The sequence below is a fragment of the Salmo salar genome, chromosome ssa05 (assembly GCF_905237065.1).
Source record: "Salmo salar chromosome ssa05, Ssal_v3.1, whole genome shotgun sequence".
In the NCBI taxonomy this organism is placed as follows: domain Eukaryota; kingdom Metazoa; phylum Chordata; class Actinopteri; order Salmoniformes; family Salmonidae; genus Salmo; species Salmo salar.
Window position 1 is genome coordinate 39,771,618 of NC_059446.1, and position 22,208 is coordinate 39,793,825.

At 41.6% G+C, this 22,208-nt stretch overlaps 1 protein-coding gene and 1 pseudogene across 2 annotated transcripts in view; one reads left to right on the plus strand and one right to left on the minus strand.

Annotated features, from left to right (window-relative positions):
- Positions 1–22,208, minus strand: part of ndst1a (N-deacetylase/N-sulfotransferase (heparan glucosaminyl) 1a) — a 94,311-nt gene that overhangs the window by 15,681 nt on the left and 56,422 nt on the right. The gene's annotated exons all lie outside the window — the stretch shown is intronic.
- On the plus strand, positions 16,190–18,052 carry LOC106604843 (general transcription factor II-I repeat domain-containing protein 2-like; annotated as a pseudogene).

Below are 22,208 nucleotides of genomic sequence, written 5' to 3' on the forward strand. Positions count from 1 at the left end.
GATCTCACCATACAAAACAATCAACTGTGTGAGAACTGTACATTTTGGCAATAGCGAAGTCCCACCAGTCTTCCTGCGTCAGTCACAATCTTGAAAGACGCCCAAATCGCCCTCCTGAGCCGTGCTGCTGCGGCAGAGAAAAATATATCACACTTTCACTGAGCCGCTTCCAGATTTCCCTTCTGGAGGACCAGAGTTTTTCAACGTAAAGAGAGGCTGTGAAAAGGACGTGGGTGTGCAGAAGTATCTCTCTAGAGCAGACCAAAACACACAGCCCTGGTACGCTCAAGATTACCCATTCCTTCTGTGAGGAGCCAGGTCCGTGCCACGGCATATCAAAATAAGATTAGCCGCTACGGCACAGCGCAGAGGTCGCGTAAGAGGGCAGAGGACGACTTGCGCCGAGAGAGAGAAACTTCTTTATCAGTAGTAGTAACGTTTTCTCAGGTGGGTGGTTACTCTGCTTTGAGAGAAGGTTCCGGATATTACTCAACCACAGTGGTGGCTTTGAGTAGTCAAGTCCTCTTATTTTTCCTGAAATAGGACTTTAACCTGTTGGGGATAGGGGGCAGTATTTGCACAGCCGGATAAAAAACGTACCCGATTTAATCTGGTTACTACTCCTGCCCAGTAACTATAATATGCATATAATTGTTTGCTTTGGATAGAAAACACCCTAAAGTTTCTAAAACTGTTTGAATGGTGTCTGAGTATAACAGAACTCATTTGGCAGGCCAAAACCTGAGAAGATTCCAAACAGGAAGCGCCCTCTCTGACCATTTCTTGGCCTTCTTTGTTATCTCTATCCAAAACAAAGGATCTCTGCTGTAACGTGACATTTTCTACGGCTCCCATAGGCTCTCAGAAGGCGCCAGAACGTTGAATCATGACTCTGCAGTTACTGGCTGAAAAATTTGGTAAGTGGTCGATCTGAGAACAATGAGACGGGCGTGCGCATGCATGAGACGACACCATTTTCAACTTTGAGTCTTTGAACAAAAACAGGGTTTCCCGGTCGGAATATTATTGCTATTTTACGAGAAAAATCGCATAAAAATAGATTTTAAACAGCGTTTGACATGCTTCGAAGTACGGTAATGGAATATTGAGAAATTTTTTGTCACGATACGCGCCGGGCGCGTCACCCTTCGTTACCCTTCGGATAGTGTCTTGAACGCACGAACAAAACGCCGCTATTTGGATATAACTATGGATTATTTGGAACCAAACCAATATTTGTAAGTAAGTCCTGGGAGTGCATTCTGACGAAGAACAGCAAAGGTAATCCAATTTTTCTTATAGTAAATCTGAGTTTGGTGAGTACCAAACTTGGTGGGTGTCAAAATAGCTAGCCTGTGATGGCCGGGCTATCTACTCAGAATATTGCAAAATGTGCTTTCACCGAAAAGCTATTTTAAAATCGGACACCGTGATTGCATAAAGGAGTTCTGTATCTATAATTCTTAAAATAATTGTTGTGTTTTTTGTGAACGTTTATCGTGAGTAATTTAGTAAATTCACCAGAAGTGTTCGGTGGGAATGCTAGTCACATGCTAGTCACATGCTAATGTAAAAAGCTGGTTTTTGATATAAATATGAACTTGATTGAACAAAACATGCATGTATTGTATAACATAATGTCCTAGGAGTGTCATCTGATGAAGGTCATCTGATGAAGATCATCAAAGGTTAGTGCTGCATTTAGCTGTGGTTTTGGTTTTTGTGACATTATATGCTAGCTTGAAAAATGGGTGTCTGATTATTTCTGGCTGGGTACTCTGCTGACATAATCTAATGTTTTGCTTTCGTTGTAAAGCCTTTTTGAAATCGGACAGTGTGGTTAGATAAAGGAGAGTCTTATCTTTCAAATGGTGTAAAATAGTCATATGTTTGAGAAATTGAAGTAATAGCATTTCTAAGGTATTTGAATATCGCGCCACGGGATTCCACTGGCTGTTGACTAGGGTGGGACGGAAACGTCCCACCTAGCCCAGAGAGGTTAAAAGTAATTTTGTCTTGATAATCACACTAATGACAGAATGCTATCGGAAGCCAAAGGTCTGAGGGGACAAAAGGCTACCGTGACACTGGCATTAATGGTGACAGGGGTTGGCGGGCACCAGTTAACAGCAGGATAAGCAGAGGAGAGGAGGGAAGAGAAGGGAAGAAAGCCATCTATCTGCGGTAGGCCTTGACCAAGTCTCACCACTTATGACTGGTCCCTAATGTTGACCTTTAGCCTGGGCCACAAAGGACTACAATTACACAAGATCAGAGAGAGGGGTGAGGGAGAGTGGGGGAGAGAGAGAAAGGGGGGGGGGGGCGCGTGAGCAAGAGAGAGATGGAGATGGGGAGCGCAAGGAGAGCTGGAGGCCTTGGGTATGAGCCTAGGCCTTGTAGCAAGGTCAGGTGCGCCAGGGGAGAGCAGAGAAGAGAGCATTAGACTGTAATGTAGTGGGAATAGATAGGTAGCTAGGTACACTTGAGATGCATTTACACTGAGTGGAAAACGCAGGCTAATGGATGTTCAGATCTAACCCTCTCTATCTCTTACTCAATCTCTCGGCCTTCAAAGGAGACTCTAAGCATCCCTCAACCCTTCCCCCGACAAATAATGAAATAAATGGAAAATAGTGGCAAAAAGAAAGAAGAGAGAAGAAGCATGAATATTTTATGTCCTGAGTAACCTGATGGAACGTGGGGCCGACGTATCAGCAAGGTAGAGAGCGGTGGAGAGAGGCTCTCTCTCCATCCATCCCAGTCTGCTGCTGAACAGAACACAGTAAAGAAGGAATCAGTCCCTTACTCATGCATAGAGAGCAGAGGTAGAGAGGTAGACAGACTGAGACTAATGTGAATTTAATAGCTAACCTTTCCAAGCTCTCTGACGGGAAGAGCTCACAGTGAATATGAGGGCTGTAATTGCCTGTGTGGATGGAAGAGTTACTAAACGAGGCAACAGACACAGACAGATGGGGAAAGAGAGAGGGAGAGAAAAAAGTGGGAAGAGGGAAAGAAAGACGAGGCAATAAAAAGAGAGAGAAAATAGGGAGGACAGAGCGAGAGAAATTAGCAACAAAATTGACCGATGCAGCAATCAATCAGGAATTTACGAAGTGTTCAAAACAGCAATTAACATATTTACCCCATTATTAGCGTGGGATTAATTGTAAGGACAGTGGGTGCATGTATATAAACAATAGCAGATGACAGCAGCGTTGAGTAGTGTGTGTGTGTACACATAGTTTAATACATTATCAGGACCACAATGTCTTGACAAGTCACTAGAATGTCCTGACAATATAGGAAAACAACACTTTTGAAAAGTCAGTACTTTATTTCCCATGTCCTGCATTTATTAAAAGGTTAGAGTTGAGATAAATAGGATTTTGAATGGGAATACATTTTAGTGTCTTGCAAATGTATTCATCCCTCTTGGCGCTTTTTCTATTTTGTTGCATTAAAACCTGTAATTAAAATGGATTTTTATTTGGATTTCATGTAATGGACATACAAAAAATAGTCCAAATTAGTGAAGTGAAATTAAAAAAAATTACTAGTTTCCAAAAATTCAAAACAAAAAATACGGAAAAGTGGTACGTGCATATGTATTCACCCCTTTGCTATGAAGCCCCTAAATAAGATCTGGTGCAACCAATTACCTTCAGAAGTCACATAATTAGTTAAATAAAGTCTACCTGTGTGCAATCTAAGTGTCACATGATCTGTCACATGATCTCAGTATATATTAGAGGTGGACCGATTATGATTTTTCAACGCCGATACCGATTATTGGAGGACCAAAAAAGCCGATACCGATTAATCGGGCGATTTTAAAAAATACATACAAATTTGTAATAATGACAATTACAACAATACTGAATGAACATTTATTTTAACTTAATATAATACATCAATAAATCATTTTAGCCTCAAATAAATAATGAAACATGTTCAATTTGGTTTAAATAATGCAAAACAAAGTGTTGGAGAAGAAAGTAAAAGTGCAATATGTGCCATGTAAGAAAGCTAACGTTTAAGTGCCTTGCTCAGAACATGGGAACATATGAAAGCTGGTGGTTCCTTTTTAACATGAGTCTTCAATATTCCCAGGTAAGAAGTTTTAGGTTGTAGTTATTATAGGAATTATAGGACTATTTCTCTCTCTACGATTTGTATTTCATATACCTTTGACTATTGGATGTTCTTATAGTCACTTTAGTATTGCCAGTGTAACAGTATAGCTTCCGTCCCTCTCCTTGCTCCTACCTGGGCTCGAACCAGGAACACATCGACAACAGCCACCCTCGAAGCAGCGTTACCCATGCAGAGCAAGGGGAACAACTACTCCAAGTCTCAGAGCGAGTGACGTTTGAAACGCTATTAGCGCGCACCCCGCTAACTAGCTAGACATTTCACATCGGTTACACCAGCCTAATCTTGGGAGTTGATAGGCTTGAAGGGGTGGGTATAGTTTGTGGAATGTTCCAACAGGAATCTGTTCCAAAAAACGTAAAGTAAAAGGTTGCCAACCAACAACGCATACAAAGTAGCAACGCATACAAACCTAGCTAACTAGCTGCTGAATAGGCATCAACTCACCACGTAGCTTATTCTTAATGTTTGTCCATAGGCAACCAGAGTGAGGACAGACATTTTTCGGAATAAACGTGATGAGTGAAAAACGCAATGAAATAGACCACTCCCTACCCAGTATCTTATTCTGCCGCTATACAACTTTGTATGCGTTGTTTTTTGGCAGCCTTGTTATTTACTAAGTTTTTGGAATAGATTCCTGTTGGAACGTCCCACAAATTATATTAAATTATAGTTGATAGGCTTGAAGTCATAAACAGCGCAATGCTTGAAGCACAGAGAAGAGCTGCTGGAAAAACGCACAAAAGTGCTGTTTGAATGAACGCTTACGAGCCTGCTGGTGTCTACCACCGCTCAGTCAGACTGCTCTATCAAATCATAGACTTAATTATAATATAATAAACACACAGAAATACGAGCCTTAGGTCATTAATATGGTCGAATCTGGAAACTATCATCGCGTTTTTTCTTTCAGTGAAATACGGAACCGTTCTGTATTTTATCTAACGGGTGGCATCCCTAAGTCTAAATATTCCTGTTACATTGCACAACCTTCAATGTTATGTCATAATTACGTAAAATTCTGGCAAATTAGTTCACAACGAGCCAGGCGGCCCAAACTGTTGCATATACCCTGACTGCGTGCAATGAACGCAAGAGAAGTGACACAATTTCATGTTAGCAGGCAATATTAACTAAATATGCAGGTTTAAAAATATATACTTGTGTATTGATTTTAAAGAAAGGCATTGATGTTTATGGTTAGGTACATTGGTGCAACGACAGTGCTTTTTCGCAAATGCGCTTGTTAAATCAACACCCGTTTGTCGAAGTAGGCTGTGATTCGATGAGAAATTAACAGGCACCGCATCGATTATATGCAAAGCAGGACACGTTAGATAAACTAGTAATATCATCAACCATGTGTAGTTAACTAGTGATTATGTTAAGATACGTTTAATGCTAGCTAGCAACTTACGTTGGCTTCTTGCTGCCCTCGCGTAACAGGTAGTCAGCCTGCCATGCAGGCTCCTCGTGGAGTGCAATGTAAGGCAGGTGGTTAGAGTGTTGGACTAGTAACCGGAAGGTTGCAAAAACGAATCCCCGAATCCCCCCTGAACAAGGCAGTTAACCCCCGTTCCTAGGCCGTCATTGAAAATAAGAATGTGTTCTTAATCTGACTTGCCTAGTTAAATAAAGGTGTAAAAAAATATATATAATCGGCAAATCGGTGGCCAAAAATACAGATTAATCGGTCGGCCTCTAGTATATATACACCTGTTCTGAAAGGCCCCAGAGTCTGCAACAGTACTAAGCAAGGGGCACCACCAAGCAAGCAGCACCACAAAGACCAAGGAGCTCTCCAAACAGGTCAGGGACAAAGTTGTGGAAAAGTACAGAACAGGGTTGGGTTATAAAAAAATATCAGAAACTTTGAACATCCCACTGAGCACCATTAAATCAATTATTAAAAATTGGAAAGAATTTGGCGCCACAACAAACCTCCTGCCAAGAGAGGGCTGCCCACCAAAACTCATGGACCAGGCAAGGAAAGCAATAATCAGAGAGGCAACAAAGAGACCAAAGGTAACCCGGAAGAAGCTGCAAAGCTCCACAGCAGAGATTGGAGTATCTGTCCATAGGACCACTTTAAGCCATACACTCCACAGAGCTGGGCTTTATGGAAGAGTGGTCAGAAAAAAGCCATTGCTTAAAGAAAAAAAGAAGCAAACACATTTGGTGTTCACAAAAAGGCATGCGGGAGACTCCCTAAACATATGGAAGAAGGTACTCTGGTCAGATGAGACTAAAATTTAGCTTTTTGGCAATCAAGGAAAACACTATGTCTGGTGCAAACCCTACACCTCTCATCACCCCGAGAATACCATCACCACAGTGAAGCATGGTGGTGGCAGCATCATGCTGTGGGGATGTTTTTCCATCGGCAGGGACTGGGAAACTGGTCAGAAATGAAGGAATGATGTATGGTGCTAAATACAGGGAAATTCTTGAGGGAAACCTGTTTCAGTCTTCCAGAGATTTGAGACTGGGATGGAGGTTCACCTTCCAGCAGGACAATGACCCTAACCATACTGCTAAAGCAACACTCGGGTGGTTTAAGGGGAAACATTTAAATGTCTTGGAATGGCCTAGTCAAAGCCCAGACCTCAATCCAATTGAATATCTGTGGTATGACTTAAAGATTGCTTTACACCAGTGGAACCCATCCAACTTGAAGGAGCTGTAGGAGTTTTACCCTGAAGAATGGGCAAAAATCCCAGTGGCTAGATGTGCCAAGCTTATAGAGACATACCCCAATATACTTGCAGCTGTAATTGCTGCAAAAGGTGGCTCTACAAAGTACTGACTTTAGGGGGATGAATATTCATGCATGCTCAAGTTCTGTTTTTTTTGTATTATTTCCTGTTTGTTTCACAATAAAAACTATTTTGCATCTTCAAAGTGGTAGGCATGTTGTGTAAATCAAATGATACAAACCCCCCAAAAATCTATTTTAATTCCAGGTTGTAAGGCAACAAAATAATGCCAAGGGGGTGAATACTTTCGCAAGCCACTGTATCTCCCCAAAAAGTCCTGAAAATTCACGAAAACAAATCTGTGTATACATGTTTTCCTACATTTGTGTGAGACTGAGTAGTCTTTAGCCTCTGGGTAGGTGGTCAGTCAGACCTAACAAAGGAGAGGGAGACGGGGGCCTCCTCTGGACGTCAGCTCTAGCAAAGCAACTCCTTCGATAAACAACACTAAGGTCGGCTCTCTCCCTCTCTCCCCCCTGAGGCCAGTGCAGTACAGTAGCAGCGTGGGGTGAACTAGCCAGAGGTGCCCCTTTTTGATAAATAAAATTGTCCCTCTGCTCTCTGCCCCTTAGGACCTTAATGCCCCTGATCTCCCCCTCCTTACACCCCTCACCACCCGCGGTGCCGCTGACAGGAATAAATTATGACCCTCCCTGTTCCGTCTCCATGTGCCTTGGCAACCGCACACTCTCCATGGTAACGCCAGAGTACGGCAGTGTTCTCCTTCTGTGGCGGCAGCATTCCCTCTGTTCTCAATAAATAATAATAATAATTCACTCCATATACAAACGTATACATACGAACAACAACTTACAGATGCACACAAACAATGACTGCATATCATCTGCCCAGAACTGCATGCTCACACCCCCATACCTAGTGCCTGAATTATTGTTTGCCACTTGTCCTTAAATTGTATCAATTCGTTTTTTATTCTTGGTCACCCATGCCATTTCAATAATGTTGTTGTTTCAAACAGTGTAAACTACTGCATCTGGAAGGCACTGTTAAATGATACACATGCAGAGTCATTTTCGGCAAAAACACACACATACAGTAAGTACAGTGCCTTCAGAAAGTATTCACACACCTTGAACTTCTCCAAATGCTGTTGTGGTACAGCCTGAATTTGAGATTTTGCGTTACTGGCCTACACACAATACACCTTAAAGTCAAAGTGGAATTATGTTTTTTTTAACGTTTTTACAAATTAATTCAAAATGAAAAGCTGAAATGTCTTGAGTCAATAAGTGTTCAACCCCTTTTGTTATGGCAAGCCTAAATAAGTTCAGGAGTAAAAATGTGCTTAACAAGACACATAACAAGTTGCTTAACAAGTCACATAATAAGTTGCTTAACAAGTCACATAACAAGTTGCATGGACGCACTCTGTATGCAATAATAGTGTTTAACATGATTCTGAATGACTACCTCATCTTCGTACCCCACACATACAATTATATGTAAGGACCTTCAGTTGAGCAGTGAATTTCAAACACAGATTCAACCACAACAACCAGGGAGGTTTTCCAATGCCTCTCAAAGAAGGGAACCTATTGGTATATGGGTAAAAATGAAAAAAGCAGACACTGAATATCCCTTTGAGCATGGTGAAGCTACTAAATACACTTTGGATGGTGTGTCAATACACCCAGTCACTACAAAGATACAGGCATCCTTCCTAACTCAGTTGCCGGAGAGGAAGAAAACCGTTCAGGGATTTCACCACAAGGCCAATGACGACTTTAAAACAGTTACAGACAGAGATAATGGCTGTGATAGGAGAAAACTGAGGATGGATCAAAAACATCGTAGTTACTTCACAATACTAACCTAAATTATAGAGTGACTATAAGGAAGCCTGTACAGCATAAAAATATTCCAAAACATACATCCTGCAAAAAATGTGGCAAAGAAATTAACTTTATGTCCTGAATGCAAAGCATTATGTTTGGGGCAAATCCAACACAACACATCACTGAGTACCACTCTTCATATTTTCAAGCAAGGTGGTGGCTGCATCATGTTATCGGTATGTTTGTCATCAGCAAGGACTTGGGATTTTGGGGGGGGGGAAAAGGAAGGGAAAACCATAGAGGAAAACCTGGTTCAGTCTGCTTTCCAACAGACACTGGGAGAAAAAACTTTCAGCTGGACAATAACCTAAAACAACTCCAAAAAAATACTGGAGTATCTTTACCAAGATGACAATGAATGTTCCTGAGTGGCCTAGTTACAGTTTTGACTTAACTCAGCTTGAAAATCTATGGCAGGAAAATGTCTCTCTAGCAATGATCAATAACCAAATTGAAGAATAAAAAAAAGCAGAACAGCAGTACTGTACGTCCATCCAGCTGGACAGGTCAGTGCCAGGGTCGGAGCCAAGGGGTCGGGGTCAAGGTCAGGGTGGTGTAATCCCTAATGTGTAATCCAGTTAATTTGGACTAGGGTTGCAAAGGGAGGGTATATTACTGGAAACTTTCTAAATTTACAAGTAAACTACCAGAATTTTGATATCTTTCAAGAATTGTATGTGGTCTATCACAAGACGTGTAGTGGCCTTTTTGGGTACTTCAGAGTGTCACGTGTCTAATTATCTGGCCCTCTCTTCTGGCTTTATCACATGTAAAATATTTGAAATAATTAAATAAGAAGATTTTAAAATAAAAACTTGAATGACAAAGCAGTGAAACATCCTGAATGTAAACCATTGGTGTTTAATAGCTGGGTTTCAGCATGAAATATCCCCCCCCCCCCCAAAATTACATAATTGTATTTATTTTACTATGTCAATGGCGATATGAGCATGTAAATCTTGGTGGGGCAAAAATGTTTTGGGGGGGATGCACGCCATCAAAGCCACTACACAACACTAAACAATAAATTAATTGCACTATAACGGTGACAAACGGTGCCCACAAACTATTAGGGCCTACATAAAGCTGTCCCAACAGCAGTCCCAACGCCTTACCACTGCTACACCTGGCTATCAGCGGAGCCTTGTCTGGCTGCGAAAAATTTCATTCAGACTAATTTACTGCCTTTAAAAACAACATAGCTGATATGGCTGACTTGCTTAAACAAATGTGGTTTCTATTGACAATTGAGATGTACAAACTATGGCATAAGTGGACAACAAGCGGATAAGGGGCAATCCGTAATTTCGATTATGACAGTCATGAGCGAGCTAGGACGGATGTAGTCAATATAACTATTTGTTCAGCCCTTTTGAACTGTACAGCGACAGAATTCAGAACATGGACCATTCTTACATTGTTCTCTCATTGTCCAATCAAAGCTACTGTAGATACAACGTGATTTGATGTAATTTTATCTGTGGCCAATGACCTTGAGCCTTTTTGGATCAGCACTTCTAATGTAACTCTATGGCAGCACGCAAGGGGCTTGAATTTTCGAGCTCTACCCTTAGATTTGGCGGTGACGTAGTGTCCCCATGAGTGACAGAACACTGAGCAAATCACTGCTCAACTAGAGAACATTACCAACCCCTACGCTCCGTATTTTCCGCTGTCTGCCCCACCATCACAGAAAGCACTGAGCTAGGCTGAAGCACCTGCATTTTGGAGCTGCCTTACTCAAGAAAGCAAAAAAGAGACCAGGTTTGTATGCGGCTTTATCAACTCAATGATTATTATTTATTTTTTTACATTGTTTGCTAACTGATATGTGACACGTATTAATTGCAAAAAAACATGCAAAACAGGCAACCAAGTTTTGTTTCTGCATCTTTTACTTTCGGCTTCAAACAGCTTTAACAACTATTTTTGGTTATGAAAAATATATTTCACAAAGGCTTGGATGGTACAATGATTTCCTACACTATACTATCTTATTTGAAATTAGGCAAACTATTAGCTGTAGCAACCAGGAAATGGCGGTGCAATTTCTGCATAGTGTAACTTATACTTGAATAACTTAAAGTTATTCAAGTATAAATGACCAAAGTTACAATTGATTGCCGTACATTTTCTGTTAATTACCTAAATTATTGAAGATTCTAGTAACTTTGGTAAATTTATCAGCAGTGTTGCAACCCTAATCTGGACATTGTTTGACATTAGGACAGCAGCACGTGTTAATGACTGGTAGTGGTTCACTATTGACTCCTTCCATGAAGACTACCAGCCTACTTATAGCAAGTGAAGGGGGAACAGCCGGACCAGGACTTGAACCAGGGACTCTGCAGTTATGGGTAGAGCACACTACGACCTGCACCATTAAAGTCCATGCAGAGTTCTTCACAGAGGCTGTAGGAAGGCTACACTTCGTATGATAATAATGGCTTTTGAAAGTGTGCAGCTTTGGATTTTTCAATCATAAAGAATGTAGTGGTACTTTCTACAGCTGAACGAAATCTCAGCATTTGCATTCATCCTGTCCTTTCTATCCTGTTGGAGATTAAGGACTTCAAAAGAAATGGAAAATTCCCTTTTGCTGTGCTGCATTTAAAGCTACAAACATGCACACATGGAAATGCAAGCGAAAACAATAGTTTTTTGACAGGTTGTATTTCAAAGGCAGTTCCCTCCGTCGGGTCTAAGTCACACTTGGCATCCATCAATAAAGAATCAAATCAGATCTGAAATTCAAAATCCATTTCATGCATCCATTGTGGCTGTCGCGATTAAAAGTTTGGGATGTGAAAAAGCGTGAAGAATAAGCTCAGTGAAAGTTTCTCTCTCTCTCTCCGGCTCTTCTCTCTTTTTTTGCCCATCTGAATGTACAAAGCGGGCAGCATCCCTTTTTGCCGCAGTGCCAACATTTACACTGACTTCCCTCTTAAATCAATTCATTTCATGCCTGTGAAGGACTAATCTTTTGTGGACAGACTACGTAAACATAAATGGTAATGTAGATCTGTCATGATACAACACGGATGCGTGAGATCAGCAGCATTGTTCCGGTGCTTCGGTTTTCCATCACTGATTATTTGGAAAAATCATGATTTCGCAGGTGTTAGCATCTTTCGAATTTCGGAAGGGGACATTTGGCCCAGACACTTGCTCGTAACTTGCAAACAGAAAAGGGTGGAGCTCTTCGTTCCGGTTCCGATCCTCGTTTTATCTCTTCTCTTAACACGTATGGACCCATAACTTAATCGAGCATCTGACCAATTACGCAAGACTTTACTTCTGAATTAAAGTGAAGGACGGAGGTGACAAAGCTGGAATAGAAACAAAATCTAGTTTGGTACCGTGGTTCTAATTCTCGAGGAAAGTGACTTTGACTGTTTCTCCTCTTTCTACACCTCATACGAATTGAACAGCTGCTGAATTATGAAAAATGTTCAGCACCTCAATTTATGTACCCAAGACTGAGTTGATTTCACCAAGGATTATTTTTATAAAGAAATTCCTCAAATGGTTCGTGGGCCTCCAATTACGACTCTGGCCAAATGGAGATTGAAATGATTGCTTTTAGTGAACAGCCAATAATTGATCGAGCCTTTCCTAGTGTATCGGCCCTTGAGTATAGGTGCAGCCGATGTCCCCTATGTAGCGCGAGTGCACTTATGTTAACTTTCGCAAGCCGGCGAGGAACTTCTGGTTGGACTTCATCTTGTTAGCTACCCACTTATCGTGCATATAGTTTCAAGTACACTTGAATAAAGACACACAGCATGTAGACATACTGAAAGAAGGGATGTTCATCTTTCCCTTTCAAGACTATTCAATAGGTATCTAGATACATGGGCCCCGATATAACACAGGAAGGATACGTTTTAGTTTGAAACAAATCGGTGCGATTCAGTTTGATTAGAGAACGAATTGATATGATTCGGCTGGATGTGAAACGATTCGATGAGCTAACATTTGTTGCATAACCACATTCATTTTCCATTCTAAATTAAAATCTGCTGCTGATGGGGCTCTTGAGCTGGGCCTCTCTGAGCAGGATCTGTCTGAGCTGACTCATGTACAGTTGAAGTAGGAAGTTTACATACACTAGGTTGGAGTCGTTAAAACTTGTTTTCAACCAGTCCACAAATTTCTTGTTAACAAACTATAGTTTTAGCAAGTCGGTTAGGACATCTACTTTGTGCATGACAAAAGTAATTTTTCCAACAATTCTTTACAGACAGATTATTTCACTATCACAATTCCAGTGGGTCAGAAGTTACATACACTAAGTTGACTGTGCCTTTTAAACAGCTTGGAAAATTCCAGAAAATGATGTCATGTCTATAGAAGCTTCTGATAGGCTAATTGACATCATTTGAGTCAATTGGAGGTATACCTGTGGATGTATTACAAGGCCTACCTTCAAACTCAGTGTATCTTTGCTTGACATCATGGGAAAATTAAAAGAAATTAGCCAAGACCTCAGAAAAAAAGTTGTAGACCTCCACAAGTCTGGGTCATCCTTGGGAGCAATTTCTAAGTGCCTGAAGGTACCACGTTCATCTGTACAAACAATAGTACGCAAGTATAAACACCATGGGACCACGCAGCCGTCATACCGCTCAGGAAGGAGACGTGTTCTGTCTCCTAGAGATGAACGTACTTTGGTGCGAAAAGTGCAAATCAATCCCAGAACAGCAAAGGAACCTTGTGAAGATGCTGGAAGAAACAGGTTCAAACATATCTATGTCCACAGTAAAACTAGTCCTATATCGACATAACCTGAAAGGCCGCTCAGCAAGGAAGAAGCCACTGCTCCAAAACCGCCATAAAAAAGCCAGACTACAGTTTGCAACTGCACATGGGGACAAAGATCGTACTTTTTGGAGAAATGTCCTCTGGTTTGATGAAACAAAAATAGAACTGTTTGGCCATAATGACCATCGTTATGTTTGGAGGAAAAAGGGGGAGGCTTGCAAGCTGAAGAACACCATCCCAACTGTGAAGCACTGGGGTGGCAGCATCATGTTGTGGGGGTGCTTTGCTGTAGGAGGGACTAGCGCACTTCACAAAATAGATGGCACCACGAGGAAGGAAAAGTATGTGGAAATATTGAAGCAACATCTCAAGACATCAGTCAGGAAGTTAAAGCTTGGTCGCAAATGGGTCTTCCAAATGGACAATGACCCCAAGCATACTTCCAAAGTTGTGGCAAAATGGCTTAAGGACAACAAAGTCAAGGTATTGGAGTGGCCATCACAAAGCCCTGACCTCAATCCTATAGAAAATGTGTTGGCAGAACTGAAAAAGCGTGTGCGAGCAAGGAGGCCTTACAAACCTGACTCAGTTACAGCAGCTCTTGTCAGGAGGAATAGGCCAAAATTCACCCAACTTATTGTGGAAAGCTTGTGGAAGGCTACCCGGAATGTTTGACCCAAGTGAAACAATTTAAAGGCAATGCTACCAAATACTAATTGAGTGTATGTTAACTTCTGACCCACTGGGAATGTGATGAAAGAAATAAAAGCTGAAATAAATCATTCTCTCAACTATTATTCAGACATTTCATATTATTATAATAAAGTGGTCATCCTAACTGACCTAAAACAGGGAATTCTTACTAGGATTACATGTCAGGAATGGTGAAAAACTGAGTTTATATGTATTTGGCTAAGGTGTATGTAAACTTCCGACTTCAACTGTATGTGTGTGTGTAAATTATGTATGGCTATGGTGTATGTACTATGTAGGCACCTGAGCTGAGCCATAAGGGATACTCGGCATCTACCACCCAATTACCACTATCAGATTAGGGGGGTCAATGTAGCTTGTATGTTTGTTTGTTCTGAAATCACCATCACCCACTAATTAAATAGTAATTTTTGCAGAAGAAGTGTTTGAGTTAGTAATGTATCTTTATTTACAGGCTTACAAATGAGCCATGACATAGTCAATAAAAATACAGTACCAGTCAAAAGTTTGGACACACCTAGTCATTCAAGAGTTTCTTTATTTTGACTATTTTCCACATTGTAAAATAATAGTGGGCATCAAAACAATGAAATAAGACATATGGAATCATGTAGTAACCATAAAAGTGTTAAACAAATCAAAACATATTTTAGATTCTTCAAAGTAACCACCCTTTGCCTTGATGACAGCTTTGCACACTCTTGGCATTCTTTCAACCAGCTTCACCTGGAATGCTTTTCCAACAGTCTTGAAGGAGTTCCCACATATGCTGAGCACTTGTTGGCTGCTTTTCCTTTACTCTGCGGTCTAACTCATCCCAAACCATCTCAATTGGGTTGAGGTCGGGTGATTGTGGCGGACAAGTCATCTGATGCAGCATTTCATCACTCTCCTTTTTGGTCAAATTGCCCTTATACAGCCTGGAGGTGTGTTTGGTCATTGTCCTGTTGAAAAACAAATGACAGTCCCACAAAGAGCAAACCAGATGGGATGGCATTTCTCTGCAGAATACTGTGGTAGCCATGCTGGTTAAGTGTGCCTTGAATTATAAATAAATTACCGACAATGAGAACCACACATACGGAGATCATCCGCTCACATACTCTGAGTCTCACAAAGACACGACGGTTGGAATCAAAAATCTCAAATTTGGACTCATCAGACCAAAGGACAGATTTCCACCGGTCTAATGTCCATTGCTTGTGTTTCTTGGCCCAAGCAAATCTCTCCTTATTGGTGTCCTTTAGTAGTGGTTTCGACCATGAAGGCCTGATTCACGCAGTCTCCTCTGAACAGTTGATGTTGAGATGTGTCTGTAACTTGAACTCTGTGAAGCATTTATTTGGGCTGCAATTTCTGAGGCTGATAACCGTAATTGTAAATGAGAACTTGTTCTCAACTTGCCTACCTGGTTAAATAAAGGTGAAATAAAAAAAATATATAAAGAATTCACGCAGTCTCCTCTGAACAGTTGATGTTGAGACGTGTCTGTTACTTTAACTCTGTGAAGTATTTATTTGGTCTGTCATTTCTGAGGCTGGTAACTCTAGTGAACTTATCCTCTGCAGCAGTGGCAACTCTGGGTCTTCCTTTCCCGTGGCGGTCCTCATGAGAGCCAGTTACATCATAGCGCTTGATGGTTTTTGCGACTGCACTTGAAGAAACTTTCAAAGTTCTTGACATTTTTTCGGATTGACTGACCTTCATGTCTTAAAGCATGGGTGTCAAAATTTGGCCCGCGGGGTAATTATATTTGACCCGCGAGACAATACCAAATTACTACTAGAGTTGGCCCGCCGGTATTATACTACGAATCCCATAATGCTCTGCTGTTGTTTTCGCGCGCCAATCAGGACAGGACCCAGAAACGCCCTCTCCTCTGTGACAGTAGTCATAGCAACATAGACGCTACAACTGTCAGCGCACTATCCCTTCCCAAAAATGGCGAAAAGAAAGGCAGAAAACAGGAGCTTTCTGGACAAGTGGGAGGCAGAATATCTGTTTACATATGTAAAAGACAAACCTGTTTGTCTTGTTTGTGGAGTCAACGTGGCTGTAAGTAAGGAGTACAACATTAGACGACACTATGAAACGAAACACCATGACAAATACAAGGACCTGGACATGACTCAAAGGAGCCAGAAAGTAGAGGAGATGAAAAGAAGTTTGGTTTCACAACAGAATATGTTCAAAAAAGCCACATCACAAAGTGAGGCTGCTGTAAAGGCTAGTTATATAGTGGCAGCAGAGATCGCAAAATCAGCCCGGCCCTTTAATGAGGGAGAGTTCGTGAAAAAGTGCATGATGAAAGTTTGTGACCTCGTATGCCCAGAGAAAAAAGCAAGCATTTTCAAACGTGAGCCTGAGCAGGAACACAGTAGCTGATCGCACATGTGATCTTGCCACCAATCTGTATGACCAGCTGATGGAAAAGGGAAAAGATTTTGTTGCGTTCTCCCTCGCTGTGGATGAGAGCTGCGACGCATCTGATACTGCTCAGCTGTCAGTCTTCATCCGTGGAGTGGACTCAAATCTGTGTGTTACGGAGGAGCTATTGGGATTCAAATCAATGCATGGCACAACCACAGGAAAGGAAATCTTTGAGGAGGTTTCCAAATGTCTAACTGAAATAAAGCTGCCGTGGGATAAACTCGTTGGATTAACGACAGATGGTGCGCCAGCGATGTGCGGTAAAAAGAGTGGACTGGTGGGCATGGTTCGGGAGAAGATGCGGGAAGAGAACTGTGCAGGTGAGCTAACTGTTTACCACTGCATCATGCATCAGGAATCACTGTGTGCCAAAGCCCTAAAGATGGAACATGTTATGACCACAGTAACACAGGTAGTTAACTTTATAAGAGCCAAAGGTCTGAATCACCGCCAGTTTAAATTTTTTCTAGAGGAGTGTGGTTCGGAATACGCAGACGTGCCGTATCACACAGAGGTGAGATGGCTAAGCAGAGGAAAAGTACTGAACAGATGTTTCGAGCTGCGTGAGGAACTATGTCAATTCCTGGAAACCAAAGGGAAAGATACAGCAGAGCTCCGGGAGCAAAAGTTTCTGTGTGAGCTGGCCTTTCTCTGTGACATCTCGAGCCATCTCGATGCGCTGAACCTGCAGCTTCAGGGGCGGGGGCGCATCATCACAGACATGTACGATGCAGTGAGGGCCTTTAAAACTAAACTGTGCCTGTGGGAGAATCAGATGCTGCAAGGAAACCCTTGCCATTTTCCCTGCTGCCAAACCATAAAAGCGCAGATCTCTACCGCCGTGTTCCCATGCGCACAGTTTGCTGAAAAACTCAGTGTTCTCGCCGCTGAGTTTAGCCGGCGATTTGCCGACTTCGATGTCCAGAAATGTAGGTTTGAACTGCTTAGTAATCCCTTCGCAGTTGATGTGGAAAATGCACCAACCAACATCCAAATGGAGCTGATTGAACTCCAGTGCAACGACACGCTGAAGTCAAAGTATGATGCTGTGGGCGCCGCACAGTTTCCACGGTTCATCCCTGACACAATGCCTCAGCTCCGCACCCAAGCTGCTCAGATGCTCTCCATGTTCAGCAGCACTTATCTATGCGAGCAACTTTTCTCCTCGATGAAGATGACCAAAACAACTCACAGGAGGCGTCTGACTGATGAACACCTTCGCTCGATACTGAGGATTTCTTCAGCTCAGAGCCTGAGCCCAGACATTGATGAACTAGCATCCAAGAAGAGATGCCAGGTATCTGGCTTGGGCACATCAGATTAGATCAGTGTGCAATAATTAACGTTTTCTTAGTGCACTTTTTCTTGCTACAAGGCATGGGCTTGAATGGTTGATTGATTTATTATCATTTTATTTGTAAAATTATTAGCCAGTGGAAAAAGTTTATTTTGGTATATAAATCAGAAGGCTGCAAATAGAAAAGAGGCATACGATTTTTATTTAAATTTTATTTATTTAATAAATGAATGCCATTGATGTGTTTTTTCATTTGAAATTCGATTTTGCATGTCTCCACTATTAAATTATATATTGTATGGTAATAAGCGATGCTTGTTCCATATTCAATGTTAAAGCAAAACTTGTTTGGGTCCATATTAAAAGGTTCATTTGTTCAATGTTGGCCCGCGACTTTGTTCAGGTTTTACATTTTGGCCCACTGGGTATTTGAGTTTGACACCCCTGTCTTAAAGTAATGATGGACTGTCATATCTCTTTACTTATTTGAGCTGTTCTTGCCATAATATGGACTTGGTCTTTTACCAAATAGGGGTATCTTCTGTGTACCACGCCTACCTAAAGAAAAACCTTTGAATGAGTAGGCGTGTCCAAACCTTTGACTGGTACTGTATAGCACAAGTCTGGATTTCACCCCATCTCAAAATCAAAAAGTTTTGACAGTTTGAAACTTTGCTTAAGGTTCCACGCAGATGTGCAAGATCAGGAACAGGCGCGAAGCTGGGCACAGTGTACAGTTTGACTAGGCTGCTGATATTGCCTGGGGTTATTCGGCATGCAAAATGACTTGTAGATCAATGACTGTCATGCAGTTCGACACTGAAGGAGAGGATCCATCAGTTGTCACAAAATATGTATTGTAAAATAAGTATTTTCAGAAGGTATAAAGAACGTAATATGAGGAAAACATGAGTGAACTGGCGATTTGTCACGTTTGAATAATTTTCTGACCGATGCATGCTACATTTGGATCAGTTTGGGGTCCGTGGACCGATGCACTTTTATCTTAAAAATATTACAATCGGGGACCGATGCGTATCGGTAAATTGTAACATCCCTAATTGAAAGTATTTATTAATTTACTGCTCGACAAAACAAAGTACATAACAGGCTACAGCACTTTACAAAACAAGATACCGGTAGCTAGCTAACTAGTTAACTAGCCATAACACACCGCGCCCACTGCCATTTAGGGTACTTGTAACAGTACGACGCTGATTAGCTTAAATCACTACATGCCACGCCCACTAGCATTACATTACTACAAGCATTATGTCACTACACGCACATTAGCTAGCTAGCACACACCAGCTAGCTAGCACACACTAGCTAGTAAGATTGTTTTTACCAAAGTCACATTTATTATTTGATTTTAAAATGTATTCATTAATTAACACATTGCTGTCTCTGGGAAATTTTGCCAACAACATTTTAAAATGTAATGAGGTTGAATATCGCCATCAAATATCGGCTTTGTCCTCCAAAAAATTGCCATCAACCCTAAAACAAGTTCTATATCGGCCGTTCCCTAATTGTGTTGTTATTCAGCGACACGTAATCGGACAGAGTGCATGGGCTGATTTGAAAGTTAACTCCTGGAGCCCTGAGCCCACAACATTCTTAAGAGCAATTCTGAGAAGAAGACAGTAAAAAGGGATGTTTTAGGACAGAAATGAGACCAATTGTGGCTATTTCGGTAGCCTACCTGCATATTCAGTGGTGGACAGAGCTAGTTTGTAGCCCTGATAATGTAACCACATTAGCTCATCTGATGTGATTATATCTGATGTTATCTAGCCCAGAGATCCCCAGCTTGAAGCTAACTGCAGCAGGCACAGTATAATAGCATGATTATACATTCAGAATGTGGAGAGCCGATTAGGGCTGAGATGAATAAAAACATGGGGAGATAAGATTAAATATGTATGGGTCTTCTCCACTCAGATGGCCTCTAAAAGCAGCTTCTCCACACTGAGAATCTGAGATCTCTGATACAGCCGCACCTCACTGGAGATACGGAGGAGCTGAGGGGATTGGAAAACGTGTGAAATGAATTACCACACTCTGGGGAAAGCAGCCGGGATGGTATTTGAAATAGCGACTCCATGGGAATACTATGGTACAGGCAGGGAGACACAGACACAGACGGTACCAATCAGTGGCGGTCAGCGCCGTTTATGATGAGGGAGGATTTTTTTTTTTCATGAGCATGGCCTTATTTCTATTACAGCATGTTGGATGACTGTCATTCATATTCCATTCATCCAGCTCAATGTAACATCGATAGGTTTAGGCTACTACATGATACAAAAATGTTCCCTACAACCTAGCCTATGAATGAAAGTTTACAACGTAGTTGCACACAGGTCGAGAGAAAAATTTGAGATGACACACAGTGACACATGGACAGACAGTGACACATTCAATACCGCCTTGCACACTCTTGCCTGCATCAAGCTGTAATGGTGTAATCTAGGTGTAATCATTAGTCCAACAGTTGCAAATGAGAGTTTCTATTGGACAAATTCAGGTATTTTCATCCCTGTTTCGTTTGCTTCCGTTTAAGAAATATTTTTCTACAGAATCAGCGGATTGAATGCACCCATGATCATAGCAGCCATGTTATATTCATTCTAGCCTCTATGCGCTCTCCTCCTCTCACCTTTTCACTTCGTTTGTGGACTTCAATGAACAACACATCAGCTGTATGTGGCCAGGCGAAAAAACCTTTCCAAGCAAAACCATGTCATAACCGCTACACACAGCCTACATCGTTGTCCCCATATTAGCTAAAGTAACGTCCTAGTCAACATAGCTAATAGAACTAATGCGCTAGTAAACCCACTACAACCAGTAACGTTACAGTGTATAGTCAGTAAGCGGTTAGACCGGCGGGCCCCAGTGGAAATAATTTAATATAACCAAAAGCTTACCTTGACTTGGAAGAGTTCCAGTGTTGTGTTGGATAGTCATAGACAGCTAGCTAACATAGCATCCCTCTGTTTGAGCCTGGTGTTTGAGTAACTAAACTAGCCAGCTGCATTTGCAAGCTAAGTAAGTGAAACTGAAAAAAAATTATGAAATCTCTCTCTCTTGCTTCTCCTTCATTTGTGAAGAAATGTATTTGTTCAAAGCTGTTCAACTATTGTCTTTCTCTTTCAGTCAACTACTCACCACATGTTATGTACTGCAGTGCTAGCTAGCTGTAGCTTAAGCTTTCAGTACTAAATTCATTCTCTGATCCTTTGATTGGGTGGCCAACATGTCAGTTCATGCTGCAAGAGCTCTGATAGGTTGGAGGACGTCATCCAGAAGTTGTCATAATTACTGTGTAAGGCTATGGAAGGGGGTGAGAAACAAGAGCCTCCTAGGTTTTGTATTGAAGTCAATGTACCAAGAGGAGGGGGGAAGCTAGCTGTCCTCCGGCTACACCATGGTGCTACCCTACAGAGTGCTGTTTAGGCTACTGTAGACCTTCATTGCAAAACAGTGGGTTTTAATCAATTATTTGGTGACATACGAATATATTTAGTCTAGTTTTTCAATGTTTTACAATTTTTAAGATGAAGAAATCCACTGAGGAGGATGGTCCTCTCCTTCCTCTTCTGAGGAGCCTCCACTGGTACCAACAGATGCACACATCCGGTCAGACACACGCACACGCCAGTGCACATGCCTGTGCACTCGCAAACACACACACATGCAAACACACACACGTTCATTAGCGGATAGTGTAGCAGTAAAGTAGAGGTATCTGTCCATAGTATTCTCCCCCTGCACAGTAGAGAGAGGAACATACAACTTCAACTCAACACACCCCTTCCCCCATTATAGACATGAATGAATACATAAGAGACATCTCAACACACACACACACACACACACACACACACACACACACACACACACACACACACACACACACTATCCCTCCCAAAAACGGAGGGAAATGAATGCCTTTCACTCAAACAACAAGTCTATCACAGGGCCTTACTCCGAATCTATATTCTTAATGCTGAGTGCCAAGCAGAGACGCACCAGGTCCCATCTTTAAATTGGCTGGTACAGGACAAAGAGATAACAGTAGCAGTAACAGTTGTGTAAAAACAGTGTGGTCCATAATGATTGACACTCTGATAAAGATGAGCAACAAAATACTTTTATAAAATAAACAATACAAATACTGAGCTACATTGCATGCAAAACAATGTGGAAACTATATTATTTTAGAAT